The sequence below is a fragment of the Pinus tabuliformis genome, chromosome 3_1, assembly GCF_031772625.1.
Source record: "Pinus tabuliformis cultivar Carrire ecotype Pingquan chromosome 3_1, CPIR1, whole genome shotgun sequence".
NCBI classification, from domain to species: Eukaryota; Viridiplantae; Streptophyta; class Pinopsida; order Pinales; family Pinaceae; genus Pinus; species Pinus tabuliformis.
The window spans coordinates 510,830,694-510,841,639 of record NC_142301.1 but is presented as its reverse complement, the minus strand read 5'-3'; the positions used below and the strand labels follow the sequence as shown (position 1 = coordinate 510,841,639).

At 37.0% G+C, this 10,946-nt stretch overlaps 1 pseudogene; it reads right to left on the bottom strand.

The window, feature by feature from the left end:
• Positions 1-1,793: 1,793 nt before the first annotated feature.
• Positions 1,794-4,989, bottom strand: LOC149188051 (glycosyltransferase family 92 protein At1g27200-like; annotated as a pseudogene).
• Positions 4,990-10,946: the final 5,957 nt, after the last annotated feature.

Below are 10,946 nucleotides of genomic sequence, written 5' to 3'. Positions count from 1 at the left end.
TAATATTTTTTGTAATATGTGACAATTTAAGTTTGAAATTTGACGTTGGCAATTATAACTAATTGGTAATGAATTATGAATATGATGCTTCATGAAAGTTGAAAGTTGTTTCATTTCATTTCATGTTAGATATTCTTTGTTGTAATGGTTACACTTAGCTTACAAGTACAACTTTGGTGGTCAATGATGATAAATGTTATATATCGAATTTTGAAAGCTTGAAACTTTAAGATTGATGAATCATGAGACTCAATATGTTGTATGTAACTAACTTGTGAATGTGGTTGATGAAGATTATAACTTCTAGATGATTGATGTTATATGGTTCAATCTAAAATTTTTATATCTATTTCATCATTCTACATGCTTTTGTTGACATATATGCATCAAAATATATATATATATATATATATATATATATATATATATATAATCGCTTCCAAACAGATAGCTTTTGAAAATGTCACTCCCACTTTTTCACTCCCACTCCCAAGTAACCTTAGACTGAAAAAATTCTTTGTTATCTTTGTAAACATCACTTTACACCAAGCTGATTCACAGAAGTAATATTTCCGGGGCAAGTTAGTTTGAAAACAAATCGAACTCTTTCAATATTTCCACAGCCGATTCACAGAAGTAATATTTCCAGGGCAGGTTAGTTTGAAAGCAAATCGAACTCTTTCAATATTTCCACAGCCAGCCAATGGGCATGTTTGTGCAACAAGTTTGGGCATGCTCGTGTATAATGTTGGTTTGTTTTGTGTTGGTCTATTTTAATACAATTATGAGATTATAAAATTGAACATTAATGGGATCATAAATATGCAGGTTTAACTCAAGATTTAAACAATTTTATTTATAACAAATTCATAGCCAGTCAAGATTTAAACAATTTTAATATGGGAATAAGATGTACATCTCAAAATGTCCAAACTCTCAATATGCATCTAATTTTTATTTGCGAACATCACTAAACTCTTAATATGCATCTAATTTTATTTGCGAACATCACTTTAAACAATACTAATATCTCCATGCTAGGTTAGTTTGAAAGCAAACTGAACTCTTTCAATCCTTCCAGGCCAAAGGGCATGCTTGCCGAGCATGTTGTGTATAAGGTTGGGTAGTTTTGTGTTTTTGCGTAATCTTTCTGGGCCAAACGGCGCACTTTCCCGACATGTTTGTGTATAAGGTTAGGTAATTTTGTGTTTGTTGGATTGAATACAATTAGCAATTGTCTCAAACGGAGCAAAGAGATGGTGATAGGAGTGGTAAATTGAAAAAGTTGTACTTTGGTTTCCTATACAGAACTGATGGCACCATGTGACAGAGAAAACACAGAAAGCAGGGCATGGCACACCTAGGGCAAGGTCTACAATTTGTGTTCATGGGTGTGAACAGTGAGATAACCTCGTCACACTTGCATGGAAGAGTTTGACCAACCTTATAGCCATGCATTCAGCAAATATTAAAATAAAAATTATAATAAATCTCACAACTTTAATTAAAAATAACAATCACCTACGCCCCAATCTAAGGGAAAAGAAGACCGCCAACCCCAACTGGGCGAATTTTCTTCATAAAAAGGTATGCCCTGTCACCTATCTTAACGAAAAAAAGTTGCTTACTTATAAACTAAACATACGCATCGAGCGTCGTGCAACTATGTTACATACGGATTCGCCTATGTGAACATAAAATAAAGCAAGCATGATATAAACATGTCAGCTATGATCAGAAATGTTTATTTCAATGCATTGAATCTGATCTATAGTGAATAGTGCAGAAATAAATCAGATTCTTACATAAGTTGCCACCTTTCTGAAGAATTTGGCCTTGAATGTGTCCCAAACTTGGTATTTGTAGTGATTGAACACTGCAAATCCTCTGGGAAGGTTCATGTAATGATAACCCTGTCTGAGATAAAAATGATGGACTACATTTATCAGACTTTGGTTCAATGCAGATAAGAGAACGAATTTATGCCTCTCAGTTCTGTTCAGCCTGCAGGTGTAAACTGCTATCACACCATCATCTGGGTGTTTCTTCAATCCAGATGGGCCAAAGCTATGACAATCAACTCTGATTTCTCCTATTTTGAATAAGCCTGAATATGCAGATGTTGCATGTGAGGCCTGTTTGTGTAGAATATTTTGGCATAGTGTCATTTTGAATATATTCTATAGGATTCAGAAATTCATCTGCGTCCATGAATGCCACCCATTCACATTCTTGGTGAGCTCGCAATGCACAATGGAGAATCGAGCCTCTTGAGTTTTTAATCCATGGCCACATATGTCTACTCACATTGAAAGAACCCAAGGATGCTACCATTTCTTCTATGTTGTCATCACTGTTGTTATCATAAAGGAATCACCTCTGGACACCTAGATAGCCATGGTAGATGATTCATTCTCTGAGAAATGGAGCTTGGTTCAAAAGCATTGCGCAAGCTCAGACCTGATCGAGAGGACTAAACATCTGCACAGGTTTCGAGTTCATCATTGATTTAACTTCAAGCCTAGCTACAGATGGAAGTAAACCTATAGTTCACCTATTTCTTTCCATTTTACGTTGTAACAGATAGTTCACCTATTTCTATGTTTTATGTTCATGGTGCATACTGCACGCATTTATAAAGAATATTATTACATTTAAACTTACACCTTGGTTGGTTAGCCATGTGATTCGCATCATCATTTTATGCTTGTCACGCCTGAGTAAAGGCAATGTAATGGATATCTTTAGCATGAGATTTATTCTGAATATTATCCAGGTCAAATTGACATTTTCCGGCATTGTATTGCTCCTCGTGATGTCTGCAATGAATGCCAAGTCACCAACACAGATCTCTTTAATGCCCTCCCTTTTGGTAATGCTTTGTAGCGAGCATGCACTTTTTCCACGTTTTTGGTTGATCTCGCTAGTCCTCAATCAATTTTAAATCTGATTTCCTCTCTCAACATTTAGATAAAACCCCCTATCTCGACTCTCCCTTGGTATTGTTTAGTTGCTTTTCAAGTTTCGTAAACTATTATTTGAGTGTTTCTTTTATATTTTGTTGTTGTATTGCAACAGTGATATTTAGTACAAATTCTTGCAAAGCTGTTAAATACCCTTGTGTGTTCTTTGGAAAATGAATCAGGGATTTATTTGCTGTGTTAAGATGCATCATATCCTTAAAATTTGGATCCTGGTAATCAAAAACTGTTTCTGAAATTATTTTATCATAAGGGGATATTACATATAGTGAGTCCATGTTGAGTTTTTACGTGGTACTTTTCATGTCGTTAATTTTTGTCAAAGGGATCTGAATCTGGGCTATTTCCATCATAGATTTAATAAATGCCATTGGTCAAAGGAGTTATTATAAGATATTAAAATGTGATGAAAAATAATAATTAGCTTTATTTGGTACTTCATATGTTTTTAGGCATTTTCCCTTTGTTTAATTTTATATTATTTAATATGATGGATGATGTTTCATTTTCATAGGAGGAAACTAAACAGGTGTTTAGAAAACTGTAAAATTTTGGGAAAACATGATTTCAATGACATGATTATCTTTATGTCTTATAGATTGTCAAACGCCGAGTGAGGAGAGGAGCTTGGCAAAGAGTTATCCGAAAAGAGTTATCCCAAAAGATATGAGAGAAAGCAGTAATGCAAAAATATTCACCTTAAAGAAATTTGTTTGTTTGCCATAATTATTAACTTTTCATAGGCTATTAACTGAAGATTTCCAGAGTGCTAGAAAAAGCTATAAAGGAAATTTTGCTGCCAAGGTTACTTCTTGTAGTTCATTTTTTTGTGCAATGTGTGTTTTCTATTATATTAATTCTTTATAAGTGGATGCTACTGTAGAGAGAGTAGAAATTGCTTTAAATCTAAATGTGAATGATAAGATTGGTATGAAATTGGTAAGTATCCTCTTTTCCTTATTTTATTTTACAAAAAAAAATAGCAGAGAGAAAATTGTGATTTTTTCAAATTTTTCTCTTTTATGCAATGTTCTTTCTTCCCCTTCTTATGGACTGCATTCAACTTATTCACTAATGTACCCATGCTTCATTGAAATGAAAATGTGAACTCTATATAGCTTCATAAAAAATTGTACACGTGTAATTTTCTGTAAATCTAACTTTTCGAATTTATGTACCATTACGTCTAACAAATAAGAAAAATGGAAGGAAAGACATAAAAGAAGATTCTCATTCTCTTAGGCCCTCACCACTACTGGATCTCCATACAAAAGCATTCATCCCTTGAATTTCTTGTATTTCTAAGCCATTAGGCTTCTCACATCTGATCACTTGTTGAGCAGCCATCAAAACCTTCGTCTTAAAAACCTTGCTGCCCAAATCCACGGTATCCCATTTCTTGAAAACCCTGGCATTAAGCAAATCGGTGTCCAAATTGGAACCAAAAACACATACAAGATTATCAGTATCAGAAATCCTGCCTCTCCTCAGGTTCAATTCTTTGACCAACTAAATCACATTGCCTAGTTCTATTACTACCTCATAATCAAGCATCTTCCATGCAAAATTATTTGGATACCTAGCTTGTGAAGGGACTAGCATTCCATTTTCCTTGAGTTTTATAAGTCAATCCTTCTGCAGACTTTGGTTTTGGAAGATGTGGGTACCTCACAATCTGCAAGTGTTGTTCTTTCATATCCATAGAGCTGGTGGGAGTACAAAGGCTCTCACCAAACACACATTCAAACTCATCTTTCTGCAAGGCAAAACATTTATCACATGTTTTCAAGGGCAACAAAACAAGCTCTAGCAAAGTGACGAGATCTTGAACCAGAAGAGAGTTATCCTTGTCCATGAATCGTTCTTCAACTGCATTATTTCTAGCCAGGAGTCAAGGATGATGTGCTTGGATCACAAGCCTTCCTCCAAATGGAGGGTAAATATTTTCCACACAATGAATCCCAATCACACGCAACCTCTTCACTGCAAACTCCTCCTCGCTCTGCATCGAACCCTTGTACACAACCCCTGCTCCTACCTTCCCTATAATATTCTCTCCTTTCAAACACTCTAGGACATCTTCACAGGCAAAGTTCACCCTCTGGAACGTTGTTAGTGAGGCAAAGACATAGATGATGACAGTGGTGGAGACACAGGTGTAGGTGACTAAGAATGCTCCACCAATATCGAAATCGTGGAAGATATTAAATATTCGCCTGGGGGACTAGAACTCACAAGTCCTTCAAGCACATGTCATGTGAAAATTCCTAAAACCGGAATCCTATTGCAACAACTGGAAAATATTCTCCTTATGGTTAATTAAATTTAACAACTTATTTACTATTTGCTACAGCAAATACTGAAAAAATCACACTACAACCTACACAAATAAAACTACAGAAGAACAAATGCAGGAAGAAATGCTAGCACACACATAAAATAACACAATGATTTTTGGACAAATGTCCTCGGAAAAACCCAACTTGGGAAAATCGGTGCAGTAGTTGAGGGTTTTAATATTAACCAGCAGTGAAATAATATGAGTACAATTGGATGCCTTAACTAGCAATCCTACACAGAAATACTGGCAAGAAAAATCTAGTGAGGAAAATTCCTCACTCCACAAGCAAATTTGGGCTCTGACCTCAGCTCCAGGTGAGCCATTTAAAGTGCCTCTTCGTAGCCACTGCATCACACTAGTGCATTCCCTTCTGCACTCAGTTCGAACCAACTTCTCCTCAAGCCGCTTGGTCTACTGTTGTCTGGGAAAATGTCTCTCTTGGCCTTTGGAACCTCTGTCCAGCTTCTAGCATCGAATCTCGTCTTTCCCCAGCAGAATCGAAAATGCCTTTAGAGGCTACTGCGTTGCCCCATCGTCAGCCTCTCTATGTCTCTTTTGCCTCTCTGCAAATGCACTCACCGGATCTGGAAATATTCCTCCGACTTCACTGTCTCTGCCCCTCTCTCATTACTTCAATCCCACTATCTCTCTCTCCAGCAACTGACTGTTGCTAATCAGGAAATCGATCTACTCATGAAATCGAACTGCTCAAGTGTTTTCTGTGAAAATTCCTAGATTAACAATCTCAGGAATCGTACTGCAACCGACTGAATCTATTTCACCTAGATTGTAAATTACATTACAAGCTTATTTAAGATTTCTTCTTGAAACATTGAAGTAAATTACTAAAGCAACCTACACCAAATTAAATATGATTCTGAAACATAAAAATTGAGCAAGGAAAATAGAAACACATAGGACAGTTAATTTTGGACAATATTCCCCAGAAAAACCCAATGCAAGAAAACCAGTGCAGCAGCTCTGAGGTTTTAGTATTATTAAGCAGTAGCAATTTCTGAATACATCACTGAATACCTCACAGGGTTATTCAATTACAGAGAGAAATATTGGCAGAAGCTTTGTGAGTTTTACCTCACACAGTCAGTGAGAAAAAGTCTTGGTTATTTCGACTGCTGGATGAGGTGCCCCTGGCAGGCTCTGCACTATCACTGCGCTGCCTCTACGATGTCCTAGCATCAACCCTTTCAAGCACTACATCACCCAACTGAGGAATCGATCAGTAGCCCAGAGTCTCTGCTCTCAGCCTCCTAGTCTCACACCCTGGTTTCCGGCTACTGAAATTGACCCCGTCCTCTAACTTTCGACTTTCTCTCTCTCCCTCTGCACTACTTTTGTGTGGCCCTTCTAGCCCTACATCAGCCCAAGGCTACAGGATAACTCTCTACTGATGATTCTCTGGCTGAGAATCTCTCTCTCTCTAGAAGCTACTATCCTCCCCCCTCTACTGCAAGAACTGTCCTCAATCGATTTTCCTCCTGAAAACTTCTCACTTCAAAAAATCGGTTTCCCCAATCTCTCTGTGCTTTTTGTCAAGCCAGGAGATAACTCCTCAAATCGAATTGCATTTCTTCATAAAGGCTTCTCATGGTTATGTATAAGCAGGGAGAGACTCTTGGGCTTCACCTCCCAATGTCTCTTCATTTTCTTATTCTCCATTATTTACTATTTACATTATTTACAAATGTTCACCCAATCCCAATGATTAGGTGTCAACATTCCCCCTCTTAATCTGAAGGGATGTTGGTGATTCCAAGCATCATTTTGAATCTTTTGAACTTTTCTCTTCCAAGCGCTTTGGTGAAGATGTCTGCAATCTACTCATTAGTGGAACAATGGCATAGATGGATTGTCTTGGCCTCAACATGATGTCGAATCAAATGGTATTTTGTATTGATGTGCTTCGTTCGATCATGGAACTTTGGGTTCTTGGCCAACTTTATTGCAGAGGTGTTGTCAATCATGAGTGGAGTTGAATGTACTTGTTTTACCTGCAAATATTCCATAATTTTCCTAAGCCACACAATTTCTTTTGTTGCCTCAGTAGCTGCCACATATTATGCCTTTGTTGTGGAATCTGATGGAACTGATTGTTTATGTGATCTCCAGGAGACAGCTCCTGATCCAAGACTTGTAGCATAACCTGAAGTAGATACCCCAATTTCTTCATCTCCATCAGAGTCTGAATCAGTGTATCCAATCAAGTTGAAGTCGCTCACCTGTGTATACTTGAGTCCAAAGTCTTGGGTTCCCTTCAAGTACTTTAGAACTCTTTTTGCAGTAGACCAATGTCCCTCACAAGGATTTTGCATAAACCTGGAGAGGATTCCAACAACAAATGAAATATCTGGTATGGTAGTAGTCAGGTATTTGAGACTTCCTACAAGTTGTCTATACCTTGTTGCATCCTCAAATTCTTTTCCTTCAATGGATGTGAGCTTTAAGTTTTGTTCCATTGGAGTAGTCAAAGGATTGCACTCAGCCATGCCAAACATGTTTAACAGATCTCCAATGTACTTATTTTGAGAGAGGAATATATACTTTGGATGTTGAGTTACTTCAATACCAAGATAGTAGTGAACATAGCCCAAGTCAATCATTTCAAAACCTTTCCTCAATTCCTTCTTTATGGATGCAATGTAGCTCTCATTGTTCCTTGTCATCAAAAGATCATCTACATATACCACAAGATATACAACTATTTTGCCAAATTTCTTGACAAACAAAATTTCATCATCAAGATCATAATGTTTGAAGTTGAGTTTCGAAAGATGCTCAGTTGACTTTTCATACTAGGGTCGAGGTTCTTGCTTGAGGCCATATAGGGATTTCAAAAGTTTGCATACTTTATGTTCATGTCCCTTCACAACAAATTCTTTTGGTTGGGACATAAAAACACTTTCTTTTAGATCTCCATTCAAAAAAGCAGTTTTTACATCCATTTGATGGACTTTCCAACTGTTCTGAGCTGCTAAGGCAAAGAGTGTCCAGAGGGTAGCCCATTTTGCTGTGGGGGAAAAAATATCCTCATAATTGACCCCTTCCTTCTGTGCAAACCCTTTTTCCACAATCCTGGCTTTGTGCTTATCAAGTGAGACATCAGCTTTATACTTGTTCTTGTAGACCCACTTGCAACCAATTGGTTTGGTTCTCAATGGAGGTTCAACCAGCTTCCAAGTGCCATTCTTTATTAAGGCATCATACTCCTTTTGCATTGCTTCTTTCCATTCATCATGAGAAGCAGCTTCTCTGAAAGAAGTTGGTTCAAAATCTGTAGACAAATTCAGTTCACAATCATAAGAAACATCCATATCAATAGATGAATTAGAATCATCTACATCACCTCCATTTTTCCTAGTTGAATTTCTTGTTCCTGTCTTTCCAACCTCATCAGGATGAGCACTTTCAAGTGTATTTGTCAGCAATTTTGGGGGACCTTTATGAGATGGTCCACGCTGCTCAGTTGATTAAGTTGGGACTGCATCAAGATTGAGTCTCCCAATTCTGTCAATCACATCACTCAAAGTATCATTAATGGCTGAAGCTTCACGTGGGGGAGAGAGTGCCTCAAAAGAAGATTCCACAGATTGATCCAATATAGGAATCCCCCCTTCAATATTTGGAATCTGATTATCAAATTCTTGAAATGATTTTGCATGTCTGAATCTATCCAAGCGATCAAGCTACCGCTCAACAACATTGTCAGCTTTGGAAGATTCAAGAAATATTACATCTCTAGATACAACAAACTTCTTATTAATTTCATCATAGAGATAGTATGCTTTGGAGGTATTTGAATAACCCATGAAGATACACTTGCGACTCCTTGCACCAAGTTTGTTTCTTTGTACCTTTGGTATCATCATCAAGAGGATCATCATTTTGGATTCAAGACTGAACAATTTAATCATTAATTGGACAACTTCAAGCTCAAAGTGTGAGTCATAGAGTTCCTTCAACTTCTGTAAGGCTTCAAAATCATTTGAAAATGGTGAGATATGGTGACTTACCTCTTCCTTTACAGATGTTGCAATCAAGGCATAGGCCTTGCTGTTCTTGTTTTCCCAAATGGCGAACTCCTTATCTGAGGTGGGCTTTACAATTTCATTATCTCCTTTTCCTACACAAACTCCTTTCCACAACTCATTGAAAATGAGAGTGTTTTTTATCTTCCAAGACCACTCAGGATAGTTCTCCTTGCCGGTGAGAACCACTCCCATGATTTGATATCAATGAATGTAGAAGTTCTATAACAAGAGAAAACACAAAGTTATTCATAGCATTGATGTAGAAGTAGGTAAATCACTCCCGCACAATGATGTTCTTATTCTAGATCAACATAATTCAAATATCTTTCAAGAATATCCATCTAAAGAACTAGAAGACGAAGAATTTGAAGAAGTTCAGATAGAAGAGCATGATCCTATGAAAGCTAAGACTCCATCTAGGTATGTGCATAAAAAGAATATAGATAATCAGATTTTGGGAAATAAAAATTCAGGTGCTCAAACTAGAAGAAAACTTATAGATGCATCACGCAAAGAAGACACAACATTTTTGTCCTTAGCGGAACCAAAAAAAAATTCTCAAGCTAGCAAGGATGAACATTGGATCAAGGTCATGGATGAAGAATTGAAAGGGATTGAAAATAATCAAACTTTGGAATATGTTTCTAGACCAAAGGACAAAAATGTAATTTGAATCAAGTGGGTGTACAGGAAAAAACTTTATGAACATGGACAGGTAGTACAAAATAAAGCAAGACTTGTTTGCAAAGGCTATGCACAAGTAGAAGTGATGCAAGAGCATTCAACCCAAGAGAAAATCATTGTATTTAGTAGAAATAGGGGGTCAAGTGTTTTAAGGAAGTTAGATTCCTAAGTGATGAATTAATGTAACATTTAGGCTTTTGAGTGAGTAGGATAAGCATTAATTAGATAATGTGAGGTTGTTTGTAAATTCTCTCAAATAAATGAGAACATGAGTGGTTAATAAAGACAAAAGAGTTCAAAGTCAAATATAACTCTTAAAGCAGTTCATGATTCGAGGAACTAGAGAGAGTTCTTAGGAATTAAATGAAGTTAGAAGTGGACATAGAGGATTTAGGAGTCATTTCAGTACATTTAGGAATTGAACCAGAATTAGTTCAACAGAACTCTCTGGTATAAATGTAAGCCTACGGGCAAAGGAGGAGGAGGCCACTGATAGTTGAAGATCAGACCTGTGAGAGACACAGAGTCTCGAATGTAATCATTTGTTTATACTTATGTATACAGAGGTTTATTTCTAGCTGTGTAAATGTGTGAAATGAGTATTTTATGAATGAATTACATATGAATTCGTAGGTTCTGTAATAGGGTTGCAGACAGAATTCTGTAGAACGCGCAGAGGGAGGGAATGATTTAGAGGAATCATCATGGGTTTTAGAATCCAGTTGAAGGAACAAAGTGAAGCTCTGGAGAGAAGTAGCAAAGTGAGAATTCGCGGAGGAGTTAAAATGAGAGAAGTTGAGTAGCAGAAGCGGAAAGCGAAACCTTGAAGAAAAACCCAAACCACAGAGAAAACACTGAAGAATTAGCGTAAATTCTAAGTAAAATGGATGAGCG